The 14,448-nt window shown below is 37.2% G+C and overlaps 1 pseudogene; it reads right to left on the bottom strand.

The window, feature by feature from the left end:
- Window positions 1-986: 986 nt before the first annotated feature.
- Window positions 987-1,538, bottom strand: LOC113929888 (annotated as a pseudogene).
- Between the last annotated feature and the right edge of the window lie 12,910 nt (window positions 1,539-14,448).

The following is a 14,448-nucleotide window of genomic DNA, read 5'->3' on the forward strand; positions in this document are numbered from 1 at the left end:
CTATCCCATGAGTCTATCCAGTTACCTGAGGCAGAAATGGTATTCACAATCCCTTGGTCAAAAAATATCATTAGCACTGTCACAGATTTCAGTACTCCACCCATATTCCTTCAGAAACTTCTCACAGAAATGTTTATATTCTCTCTGCCTGTTCCAGATCCTATGGCTGTGTAACAAATTACCCACAATTCAGTGGCAGAAGACCAACCACTTATTATGCTCATGGATTCTGCAGTTCAGGAGTTTGAACCAGGCATGGCAGGGACAAAATGGCCTCTGTCGATGATGTCTGGGCCATCAGCCAGAATGGATGGAATCATTGGAAATCCACTTTATTCACATGTCTGTTGTTGATGCTGACTACAGGCTTAAATCTTTGTTGGAGCTGTCAGCCAGACATCTCCTTGTGGCCTGGGCTTCCTCATTACATGGTACTTCAGTTCTAAGGGCAAGACTAGCCCAAGAGAAGTCAGAATCAGTCGGGTGTAACACCTTTTTGAAGCTAGCCTTGGATTCACACAGTGTTAGTTCTGCTACATTTTGTTCATTAGAAGTGAGTCATTAAGGCAAGCCCATATTTAAAAGAAGAATTTGACTCCCTTTTGTGGGTAGAGTGTTAGAGAATTTGTGAAGATTTAAAATTTTTAAATTACCACAGTGCTCCTCCACCTGGCTTTGGAGTGCTTTTGCTTGCAAGAGCCTGCCCTCTGACTCCCCTAGAGGATTGCCCTCAGGTCGAGTTACTTTGTTTCCAAGCCAGAAGTACCTGAAAGTTGACATGAGGAAACCCTTTTTCACAGGGTAGAACATAACTCACATTCTGATCCCACAGATTCCAAAGAAGTTACCCTCCACAGAGCTTTGCTTAAAAACATACCCTTGTTTGGTTTCTTTTTTCCCCCTTAATACATTTTTGTACACAAATTTTCTTTTTTTTTTTTTTTTGGTTGTCAAATGATCCTTTATTGAAACATTTTCCTTTGTAGTTAACTAGCCGGGCATTCCAGCGCACCACTGTTGATGTCATCTATGATGTCATGAGGGTGGCAGCCATCTACATTGCAGCCCACAGACTGGGCAGTCCCCAGGATCTCTTTAATGGTTCCAGAGAGTTCTCTCGCTAAAGATCAGTGTCGCATCTGTCGGGCAATATTGACAATCTCATCAAAAGTGATATTTCCACTGTGCTTAATGTTTTTCTGCTTTTTTCTGTCTCTTGGTGGTTCCTTGAGGGCTTTGATAATCAGGGCAGAGGCAGAAGGTACCACTTCAATCTGGGCCTGTCTGTTCTGAATAGTCAGTTTCACCATAATCCTTAGACCCTTCCAATCACCAGTTGCCTTGGCGATGTCATCACCAACCTTTTTTGGAGACAGACCCAGCGGGCCTATCTTCGGAGCCAGGGCAGACGTGGCACCGACTTCGCCACCGGTGCACCTCAGGTACACGACTTTGATCTCGTTGGGGTCGAACTTAGGCGGCATGGCGGAGGTGGCTAGTGTCGGATGAACCCGGATTCGGTACGACCGAAGAAAGTTGCACCTTTGCCTCCCCGAGCCGAAAGCCAAAAGCTGTACACAAATTTTCATCTCATGGTCCTTTCTCAGGGAACTCAAAGTATGACAGGGATGACTAGCATATCTGCAAAATGATTCTGACTTTGAAAGGCAAATTCTGATGGTACCATCTTTGCTGTCCCTAATCTGCCCCCAACATGTAGCACATAGTCATATATCCTAAAGAGTTTTGCCAAGATTTATTAATTCACAGATTCTGACCATCACGAAATATTTGGAAATACTTTCTATTTTAAAGATCTGAGCCTCTTTTGATTGTTGAGAGGTTCAACAAGTATTTTTATTAAGCTTTCTTCTCTAGTTAATTTCCTAAAGACATATTCTCTTTGTAGTAGAGCTTTAGATTTCTCTGAGCAATCAATTGAACTTTTTCCCAGTAATTGCATTTGCATACATTATTTGTCCATTAAAGCAGAGAAAAAATATGTTCAATAGAATTTGCTTTGAAAGGCAGTGGTTATGACAATGTCGATTCTAAGTACCATCACTAAAGACAGAGATGCAGTCATACGTAGTGAATAAGTACTTATTGAAGAAACAGCATGAAGAAGGGAGAGAGAGCAGAAGGAAAAGGGGAAGTGAAAGAGCAGGAGAGAAAATGGAGGGGAGAGTAGGAGAGAAAAGAAGGAAAGGGGGTAGCAAAGAGAAAGTGACAGTATATTTTTCAGTGATTTCTTCACAGTGATCTCAGAATTTTTCATTGAATCTGCAAATCACAATGTGGTTCATGTGTTTGGGTTTCCTGCAGAAGCAGGAATGAAGAAAAATTTTGTGTTAAGTTTGTGCAAGATGCTGAATCTAATTGATGCTGGAATGAAAACAAAAGATCCACTAGATGTTTGTCAGATATTTGCAGAGGTCATTGGGAGGCCACTGGACATTCCAGGTTCTGAAACTGGGGGTTTGGCACACTCTGTAAGGGTCAGGGCAGTCCCAAGTGACATCTGGGTTACATTTGTTTTTTCTCAATGAAGGGATGAGAGCAAAATGCCTTGTCATCACTGGAACCGCCACAGAGTAGCCTGGCATAATGGTAAACTTTTTAATCTACTTTATGAAGGTGGTTCAGTCTGGACGTCTCTCAGGATTGTTGCCTTCAAATTTTTAATTTAGTGAAAACCTATGGCAACTCACAATTTCTACTTAAAGCAGCACTTGTGGTTCAATGAGTGAGAAGTTTTCCCAAACTAAATTTTCTAGAATCTTCATTATTAAGTGGCAGTGTTGTAGTATAGATTGAGAATATTCCCTATTTCTTGTGCTTTCAGAAATATCTAGAAGGCAGGTAAATCATGTTACTTTGCCCATTTTTAGTGAAATTTAATTTTCACTTGCCAGTGGTTCCAAAACAAACCCCTGAACTACCAATACTTCATACTTCTAACAGCAATGTAGAAGCAGTGTGGAATTAGAAGTTAAATTCAGAGACATTCATTTTGGTGAGACCAGGCCTACCAGTCAGGATTCTTTGACATAGTCAAAAGGGTTGAATTGAATAAATTTTGGAAGAGGTTATTTACAGAGCTGTAAGCAGCGCCAGGGCAACCAGAAAGGTGTGATTGAAGTACACAGGGACTATTAACAAGAAACCATGGTCACTACTGAGGCCTGAAGAGGCAACAACAGACAACAGTTCTACCAACAGAGGCTGATGAGAACTAAAACTGTGGGAAAAGGCTACCTGAGAGGAACTGTGGCCTTAGGGGCTCAGCAACTACAAGAACTGTAGTACAACAGGGAGAGAACAAGAGAAATGAATATCCCAACCTTTCTCCAATCTCCCACTGGTGCTGCTCATTGGCAAAACCTAAAAGAAAGCCAGAGAATAAAGGACCGTGGTTAACTACTCCATAGAGGTCAGCTCCCAGCCCAAAACAAGGCAGAAAAGCTGAGAAATTAGGGGAAGGAGGTTGCTAGCAAATGGAAAATAACCAACATATCATGTCTAGAATATCATTAAAATTGTTTCTTTTTTCCAATGCTGTAGGAAGCTCTCATTTCTTTTAAACCTACCAACTACAACCCACCTGAGTTTTACCAGGTTGAAATAAACATGAAACTACAGGACAAAATTGGATAGAGCTATATTGTTAGGGGAAAAAATCCTAAAATAATTTACAGACTTATAAGCTCCTAACTGACTTGAAGCTTCAGTAGTGGAAATAACATGCAAACAGAAATTGAATGCAGGAGAAAGTTCTAGCTCTACCTAGAACCTAAAACCTAGGCCTCCAGTCAGATTTGGGAGAGACCTGAGAACACACCATCCATCTCCCTTGTTCTCCACGAGACAGCGTGATCGGAACATGTCACACAACTAGAGCTATTGAATTTTAACAGCTCTTGTGTCATGCTTAGTAAAGGAATACTCTCACCTCAAAATGCAGACATGTATAAGTTTAAAATTCCTACATGAAATACTTTGGACATCTTATACAATAAGATACTGTTGGATCTACTAGATATGTTATTTTAGGAAAATGCAGACAGTTTTATTATCAAAAGAATCTCATTTCTTTCAGAAGAATGGTTACATTCGGTAAGAGTTATAAACATTTTTCTCTTATTTTTTAGTGTAATATTTTTTAACTTAGTGCTGGTTTCTGAACTTCTTTCTTTTTTGAAAGGACAAAAACAATTACTTTACCACCTCATTCCTATATAGTTTAAATTATATTGATCATTACTAGAGTAACTATATAAATTTATCTCCCAAGCCAGGACACACTTGAAATTCTATAACTTTTGATGTGCTTGTTGACTGAAAAATAAATTTTATACGATTGGTAGAACTACAAAATAGTTCTATTCCCAGACTATTTCCAAAATCAAAGTTCTAGCTTCAAAAAGTGAAAATAACATATCCATGCCCATTAAAGTGAAAATTTTAAACTTTCTATTGATTGTCTGAACATCAAAAATTACATGAACAGAATAATTATTCTCAATTCAGTTACTATACTTTAATCTGTTTCTTAACCATATCCATCTCTATTACTGTGTCTCTAACTTTTTTGAAGAGTATGTTTTAATATGGCCTTGTTTTTAAAAAAAAACTCTTTCATAAAATTGTTTTATCATGTCTTCATACTACATTTTTTGGGTATTAAATTTGAAATTGTTAAGCTCATAAATTGACATTTCTCTGTATAAGAAGCTTACTTGATTGCAAGTATTAATAATAATGCTTCATTAAGAAATTAGAAATCTGAAATGCTAAACCAGAAGGGATGCTGGAACTAAAGGTATAAACTAAGGCTTACAATCACCCCTGTATTCACTAGAAGGTATAATTCATAAAATTTATGATTATCAAAATGACAAATACACAGATATTCTTTACTCTTTAGCCATGTCCACACATTAAATCCATGTACCAAATGGGAGTCCTTTTTTATTGTTATTATAGTGGTTGATCATTAATATTTGATCAGATATGTTTGTTAAAAATAGAACAGCTCTACATCTATGTCATCAGGGAAATACACATTAAAACGATGATGAGATACCACTATATGCCTATTAGAATGGCCAAAATCCGAAACACTGACAAAACTAAATACTGGTGAGGATGGGGAGCAACAGGAACTCTCATACTTTGCTGGTGGGTATGCAAAATGGAATAGCCATTTTCAAAGACAGTTTGGTGGGGTTTTTTTTACAACATTAAAAATTCTTACTATACGATACAGCAAATGCACTTCTTAGTATTTACCTAAGGGAGCTGTAAGCTTATGTCCACACAAAAACCTACACGCAGATGTTTATAGCAGCTTTGTTCATTATTGTCAAAGCTTGGAAACAACCAAGATTTTTTTCAGTGGGGGGATGGATAAACTGCAGTACATCCAGACAGTGAAATATTATTCAGCACTAAAAATAAATGAGCTATCAAGCCATGAAAAGACACAAAGAAACCTTAAATGCACATTACTAAGTGGAAGAAATCAATCTGAAAAGGCTATATACTGTATGATTCCAACTATATTACATTCTGGAAAAGGTTAAACTATAGAGATAGTAAAAAGATCACTGGTTGCCAGAGCACAGAGGATTTTTGGAGCAGTGAAAATACTCTGTATGTATTATAATGATGCAAATATTTTATTATACATTTTTCCAAATCCATAAAATGTACATCAAGACTGAATCCTAAGGTAAACTATGGACTTTAGGTGATTATGATATGTCAATGTAGATTCATTCTTGGGGAAAAAAAAGTACCATTCTGGAGAATGATAATGAGGAAGACTATGCATGTGTGTGGGCAGCAAGTATATGAGAAATCTCAGTACCTCCTTCTCAATTGTAGCAAACCTAAAACTGCTCTAAAAAAAAATAAAGTCTTTTAAAAAATTGAACTTTCAAGGAGCATGAAGTATATATTCCCTGCTGAGTTTGGTGTCTGGAGGTTCTGTATTCTTAATCAATGGAACTCTTTGACCTTATATAATTAGGAACTCAGGGGTCAATCACTATCCAGACTGCCACAGACTACTGTACTCTAAATTTCTGGTTTTGTATTCAATAATAATTAAAGATTGTACTCATCCATATCAGTATTTTCAGAGTATAAAATTTCTCATGTCATAGAAGAAAGAGGTAAACTTAAAATCAATTAGATATGAAACATAAAAAGTTGTACAGGGATGATTTGGTTTCTGTTGATCTCATGGCCTCTTTAACTTTGCCAATATATAAACCTACCCTCACTTGGTTCCCACTACCATAGGAATATTAGATGTTTTAGATTTTCTTAGAGCAAGATGCTGAACTGATAAACACGAACTAAATTTCTTGCAAGGAAGAGAAAGACATTAAAAGGTGGAGCTGAGAAGGTTCCAAAGATGAAGTAGGCTACCTTCTAAATTTTGCCTAAGGACTCATTGTTGAGCTCTGATTTTATAGACTGCTCACCATAGTATTAACACAAACTGGGAAAATAAGTCCTCTAGAGATTGACTTGACCCATTTTAGTTGTATAATTGCAACTTCACATTTTCAAATTCTGGTATAGTTGTTTCTGTAGTGAGGCCCACAAGAGATTTTAGCATCTGAACTTTTAGTATCAAAGTTCATATAAATGGTTACCTGCTCCAAGATGGAATTCTTGGTATTTCTAAAATATTTTCCTTTAGTGATATAATATTTATCTTTTTTTTAGAGGTGGGAAGGTGCAGAGGGAGAGGGAGAGAGAGAATCCCAAGCAAGTTCCATGCCCAGCTCAGAGCCCAATGTAGGGCTCGATCTCACAACCCTGAGATCATGACCTGAGCTGAAATCAAGAGTCAGATGCTTAACTGACTGAGCCACCCAGTCACCCATATAATATTTATCTTTTACTGAAGTACAAATGAGGAAAAAATCATCCTCATTCCCTTACCCCTCTCCATTCCCCTAAATAGTTGTTTTTCTGCTGAAATGAATGGAATTCTACAAATTCCCAAGTCTTTCAAAATAATGCAGTTTTTTTTATTAAGTTCAACTAGCCAACATATAGTACATCATTAGTTTTTAATGTAGTGTTCAATGATTCATTAGTTGTTTATAACACCAGTTTATATGACAGACACATCTTTTCCTTAAATTGGCTGAGCATTTTCATTTTCTCAATGGGAAAAATATAAATAAAAGTGTGTAGGGAAATACTACATGCTTCCTGATTAGGAACATTATGAATTGCTCAAAACAGTTTTAGATCCTCTTGAATTGACTTTATTGTCCTTTCATCTGCCTCACACTTTAGCGGAAATGTTTTCTCTAAGAGCCTTACTGACTATGCTGATTCCTCCAAAAAGCTTTTTCCAAATATCTTTTCATTATTGATTTCTAATTTAATTTTCTTATTTTCAGAGACTATGCTTCGTTTGATTTCAGCCTTTTAAAATTTGTCAAGACTTGTTGTATGGCCCAGAATATGGGCCACAAGAACATAAAACTATTGTTTTTCTATAGAATGTCTATAAGTATGAAATAGGTAAGATGGTTGACAGTATTGTTCACATTTTTATAATCTTATTCGTTTCATGTATGTATGTTTGAATAATTGCTGAGAAAAGAGAGTTGAAACCTTCACCTAAAACTGTAGATTTGTCTAATTTCTCCTTTCAGGTTTGTCATTTTTTACCTCATGAATTTTGAAGCTCTGTTATGGGGGATGTGCACATTTAGAATTACTACCTTTCCTGGCCCATTTTTAATTGACCTATTTATCATTATGAAATATCTCTCTTTATCTCTGATAATATACCTTATTTGAAAGCAATTTTGTCTAATGTTAAAATAGCCACTCCAGCTTTCTTTCTACTAGCTGCTCATGGCATTTATATATCCATCATTTTACTTTAAATCTACCCATGACCTTATGTTAGAAGTGGTTTACTTTTAGGGGTGCCTGGGTGGCTCAGTTGGTTAAGCGATTGCCTTCGGCTCAGGTCATGATCCTGGAGTCCTGGGATCGAGTCCAACATCGGGCTCCCTGCTCAGCAGGGAGTCTGCTTCTCCCTCGGACCCTCTTCCCTCTCATGCTCTCTATCTCTCATTCTCTCTCGCTCAAATAAATAAATAAAATCTTTAAAAAAAAAGAAGTGGTTTACTTTTAGACAGATATGGTGGAATCTTGCTGTTTTATCCATAATGTCAACCACTGCCCTTTACTTGGAGTATTTAGGCCGTATCATTTTAATGTAATTATCAGTGTTGTTGAGTTTAGAACTACCATCTTTCTATTTTTTACTTTTCCCAATTTTTGCCCTTTTCCTGACTTTTTAAAAAATTTAAGTATTTTCTAGAATTCAGTTTTATCTCTACTACTAGCTTATTCATTTTTAGTGGCTTCTTTAGGTTTTACAATATGGGTTTTTAATTTACCTATCACGTTCTACCATCAAATAATATTATACCACATATGTATAAGAACCTCACAACACTATATATATATTTCCCCATCTCTTTGCTATTGTTGTTATCTATTCTGCTTCTATAGGTTACAAATCTCAGTAATTATTTTTACTTGAAACAATTATCTTTTAAAGATAATTTTAAATGCTAAATATCAATTTCTTACCCACATTTTTACTATTTGTGGCATTTTTCATTCCTTTGTGTAGATATAGTTTTCTATTTGGTGTCATTTTCCTTCTACTTGAAGAATATCTTTTAACATTTCAAATAGTATAAGTCCTCTGATAATGCTTTTTCCTTTAGGTTTAATAGAATTTTTATCTTTCATTTTAGAAGGATATTTTGCATAGAATTCCATGTGGATAGATTTTTTTTTCTTTGAACACTTAAACCTGAATCAGGATTAGGTTTACCTGTGAGTTAAATACTAAAAATAAAAGTGACATGCACAAGAAAAAGTACATTTCTCCTTTATAGTGGAGGCCTATAGTCTAGGGTTTATAGAGTGGCTCTACTCCATTAAATCCTCAGAGGTATACACTATCTCATTGACCTACTACCTCTAAAATGTGGGGCTTTTGGGTCCAAATCAAATGTGAGTCAAAATGTGGTGCTATTTGGTTCACATTGGTTTCATTTGTATGCTAAGCAACAGATGAAGGAGAGGATGAAGAAGAAAACAAGAAAAGCGTGTAGAGATAAATTATTTTTTAAGACAGTTTCCCAAAAGCTGTTACATAACACTTCAGCTTAAAGTTCGTTGGCCAAAAATTATTCTCTTAGCTACACATATTGCAAAAGATGCTGGAAAAAAGTATTCTTCATTTTGAGCATGCATGTGCCCACCTAAAAATGATGGAACTATGGGAAAAGTCAACGAAAGATTATTAGGGGCAAACTGGTGGTCTCTGCCAAACTCCCCCTTATGGTACCATTAATCCCAATAGATTATTCATATCTAGATTCTTACATTTTACTCCCTTCGTTATGAGTTTTCCCTGTGCCAGTGCTATCTGTTCTAATTAACATATACGTACTGTCTTTGTATCAGGTAAGAGTAAGCCTATTATCCTTTTTTCCCCAGATTTTTTGGATTTGTATTGAACAATCCATAATAATGTGAGATTTTTATATACAGAATTTTTATTTAAGAGATATTCAGTGCTTTGAAGGAAATACCTTAATAAATATCCTAAGAGGTACCCAAGTCACTGCAGGACACCAAAACATCAGAAAAGAAGGTTCCCACTGTTTAACACAGAAGAAGATTGTGGACTTTGGAAGGGAAAATTCAATCTGAGAGGGATTGAATAGAAAGCATTTACATTGGTGGGATGTAAATCCTTCTTTTGCAAATGTTCTTCTGATTTTAGTTTAAGTCTGCTGAATATACTAATTCTTGAAGAGACAGATTTCAGTTGTAGAAACTAAAGAGGAGCTGAGTATCAAAGTGAGATGAGTGTGCTGTAGGGGAAAAAAAAACTGCTCAAAGATATAGGGCCCCAAAACAAAAAAGTTCATGGGATATAGATCCCAGAAATTTATAGAAATCTTAGGAAAGGTTTAGGACTTTGTTAGATTATGAAATTAATGGGTTGAGGCAATCCTAAAAATATCTCACAGGTTGAGGAAACTCCATCAGATATCTGGGTTTTGAATCATTTTATCAAACCCCCCCACTCCATGTATAAAATACAATAAAATCCCAAGTCATTTAGTAGTATTTTACTCAGCAGCTATTAAATTTATAGATTAATCTATGTGAATTGACATCTTCGCAATATCTAGACCTTTCTTAAACAAGACACACATTTTTACTGATTGAAGAAGAAAACCAAAGCATTTTCATTTTCTTTTTTTTAAAGGTTTATTTATTTTAGAGAAAGAGATAGAGAGAGAAAGCATGCATGAGAGTGGGGGGAGGGGCAGAGGGAGAGGGAGAGAATGTCACGCAGACTCCATGCTAAGTGCAGAGCTCAACATGGGGCTCAGTCTCATGACCTTGAGATTGTGACCTGAGCCGAAATGAAGAATGGGACACTTAACTGACTGAGCCACCCAGGTACACTATGAAGCATTTTAATTTTCTTCTTACAGAAGAAATTTATTGCTGGGTTTTCTCTCTGTAGTTGCAATTGTGAAAGGCATATTTCCATTATATTTTTTATAATTGTTTAAATATAGAAGAACTATTGATTTTTGGATCAATTTTATAAATAATGACTTTTCCTGAATTATAGTTATTAGCTAAACTTTGCCACAGCACAACAAATGGATTCAAGAATTTTAACTGTATACAATGTGTGAGATACTATTGTGAGGTTAATGAGACAGGTCTATATAGGTAGCCAGCTGGGAGCTCTAATATCCACTTATGAAATCCAAATTCATCCCAAGTCCTGATGGCAGTTGCCATTCTCACTTAAATTTAATGAAGAAAATTCTGAATCTGGTGGCTGGCTGGAATTTACAGCAGAGCCAGCAGTGATTCCAAATTTCTTTGTTATTTGGTGCCTCTTTTGTTAGCCAGATCTGGGAATGTTGGCCCATAAGAATTATGAGGACATAGGGACTCACATTGTGTTTCTCTTTGTCTTTAGACACCGGGTTTCCTGCCATATACCTACCTGCCCCTCCACTCTATGCCCCAGCCCCCCACCATAAGATGAGAACTACCCCCATGTAAGAGTGAGAATTAGAATGAGTTGCCAACCATACGATATCTGAATTTGGGTGATTCTGGGTTAGCTAATGACACAGTTTTCTTTGCTGCAATTGGAGTCACTACCTGATTAAATTTATGATAATTATAAGTTGTCTTTCATTCTCAAGATCCATCTGTGTTCTGCACAGGCCAACTAGTCAAGTTGAAGAGAGATGTGGTAGGCACTAATCTCTATAATCTTCCAGGAATACAGTATTGTTTTGGATTTACTATTTTCAAACTTTTTTTTTTATTTATTTGAGGGAGGGAGAGAGAGAGAGCATGAGTTGGGGCGAGGAGCAGAAGGAGAGGGAGAAGCAGACTCCCCACTGAGCATGGAGCCCATTGTGGGGCTTGATCCCAGGACCCTGAGATTATGACCTGAGCCAAAGTCAGATGCTTAACTGACTGAGCCACCCAGATGCCCCAAGAGTTTACTATTTTCATGGAGAGAAGCAGTCCTAATGGCTTACATTTGACTTTTTCTACCTTCATGTGTCAAGGAACCACTATGGCTCCTCTGCCAATGGCTGAGTAATGTTCTTCCCATTATGCATCCCAAAACTTAGGAAATAACTACGTAGTGAATCCAGGGACCCACTGGGTTCATTCACTGTACAGTAGACCTGAGCCAAAACTCCATGGGTCATCTGATAGGAACACAATGATATTTTGGTCTCCAGGAATAGTGTCAATTTGAGGCAGTGTGGCCAGAGTGATAGGGCTGCTTCTACTGGCAAAAATTGTTTGAAGGAATTTAGGTATTCAGAGACCCCAGCTTTATTAGAATCTACCCAACTATCCCATAATAATTTTCAGACTCCCACTTCTTCCCAATCAGCATCTTAACTTTAACAAATGAGACTCCGTGAGTTTGAGAATTCAATTTGTCTTATAATTCAGCTACACATAGGATTGGACTTTGGGTTTGGTTTTCAAAAATGTCAGCCTTGCAACTACAGGAGATTGCAGTTTCTTTCAGAGTAGTTGTAGAATCAGTATTTTGAGCTGGGAATTTAAAGCCTTGCTTTCATGATTGTCTTTCCCTAAATTCTCCAGCACACTTAGAAGCAATCAACCAACTCCGTTATACTTATTTTCACTGACCTTTTCTGTGGCAGAAAATATTTTGTAACCCAAAGCCTTGCCTTCTATAGGCACATTATTACAGATGTCTGCAGGTAATAATTTGAGTAATTGTTTTGCCACTGCGTGCCATCAACTACCAGTGTTGCCTTTACCATTAGAAATATTCGTTAATGCCTTTAAATGTAACCAGATCAGAGAACCAAAAACCCCAGAATCAATTTAGGAACTCATGTTTAAGATTATGTTCTTTAGGAACGGATTTTCATACTAAATTCTGTAACATTTGTGGTTCAATCAGAGAGGCAGAACCAGTAGGACTGTGTGTTTGTTTAGGTGTGTGTGTGTGTGTGTGTGTGTGTGTGTGTGTGTGTGTGTGTGTGTGTGTGCGCGCGCGCTAAGAGAAGTAATACAGCTACTCCAATTTTAGGTTTTCTTGAGACTCCTTCACTGATCCAAGTGTTACTTAAAAGTTTGTTGTTTAATCCTCAAATACTTGAGGGATTTGCAGCTATCTTTCTTTATAGCTATCTTGTTGATTTCCAGTTTAATTCCACTGTGGTCTGAAAACACTTTGTACGAGTTCTGTTTTTTAAGATTTCTTTTATGTCTCAGAATGTGATCTATCTTGGTGAATGTTCCATGTGAGCTTAAGAAGAATACGTATTCTTCTGTTGTTGGATGGAAGAATCTATAAATGTCAATTAAATCCAGTTGACTGATGGTGCTCTAACAGCTCTTTCCTTACTGATTTTCTTCCTGCTTGACGTATCAATTACCAAAAGAGGGCTGTTGAAGTTTCCAACTATAATAGTGCGTTTGTCTATTTCTCCTAAAGGTCTATTGGTTTTTGCCTTGTGTATTTTTATGCTCTATTGTTATGTACACACTGGTTAAAGATTATGTCTTCTTGGAGAATTTACCCCTTGCTTGCTTTGTCTCTTCAGGCTTTTTTTTTTCCTTGCCTGTTAGCATAACTTGTGATTTTTGTTGTTGTTGTTGAAAGCTGGACATGATGTATCAGGTGATAGAAACTGAGGTAAATATGCCTTTAGTGTGAGGTTTTATATTAATCTGGCTGGGAATTTGGTTGTGTCCAATGTTTGTTCTAAGTGTAGATGCCAAGAGCCTTGGATTTCCTCTAGTGTCCTTGCTTTTGTTTCTCCTGTTATCTTTGCATTTCCCTAAGAATCCCTTTTATAAATAGAGTTTGCTACTTGAAGCTCTTTCATCTATAATCCACTGTTATCATACTGGAGCCCTGTCAATGTGGGAATAATCTGGGGGCAAAGTTCTATAATACTATGATTAAATCCGGCTTTTTGTAGGTTTATATCCCTGGGTTGTGACCTTCACAAGTGTTTATTGTTGTTGTTGTTGTTTTTTTTTTCCCCTCTTAGGTGAGTCTGGAAGTCTATAGGGAGCTGGAGTTGGGTAATTGCCCTTCCCTCAAGTGGAATAAGGCTATGGCAATCTTTTCTTTTGAAGAATAGGCCTTTGTTATGGAGAATGCTCTGAGTATGTTTCAAAATGGTTACTTTTCACCCCTCACTGCCAGAAACCCTAGGGGATTTTTATTGTTTTTCACCTGAGAATTGGTGAGGTTCCTGGAGGTAAAAGCCGAGAAAGGCAGATTCCCCCTTAGACTGTGACCCGCAGGAATTTTTCATTCAGGAGCCAGCAGTTCATCAGATTTACCACTTAAGTGTTCCTACTGATGTGGTTTGGAATATAGGTGAGGTCTGGTGGGGTGAGGTCCAGAGCTGACAACCAAGAAAGAATTCTTGAGACGTCTTTGGTGCAAAATGGTGGTTTTATTAAAGCATGGGGACAGGACCCGTGGGCAACAAGAGCTGCTGCCCTGGGGTTGTGAGGGGTGGCTCGTTATATACTTGGGAGTTGGGGAAGGGAAGGGAAAGGGAAGTTTCAAAATGATTTTCATATGTTAAAGACTCACAGGATATCAGAGGCCTTGCCATTGTCAAGTTAGTGTTGTTTTTCCCTCCAACAAGGCATTAACCTTAAGATAGTTGGAAGTTTCCTAGAGGAATATCATGCATGTCCCACCGAGCTTATGCTTTGTCTTATAGCCTTCTTTGCCTTAGCTAGCCTCCTGCTCCCTCATCACTACCAGTTTGTGACGTTAGCAGTCTCTGTTCCAGGTAAACTGATCTCAGC

Source organism: Zalophus californianus, chromosome 5 (assembly GCF_009762305.2).
Source record: "Zalophus californianus isolate mZalCal1 chromosome 5, mZalCal1.pri.v2, whole genome shotgun sequence".
In the NCBI taxonomy this organism is placed as follows: domain Eukaryota; kingdom Metazoa; phylum Chordata; class Mammalia; order Carnivora; family Otariidae; genus Zalophus; species Zalophus californianus.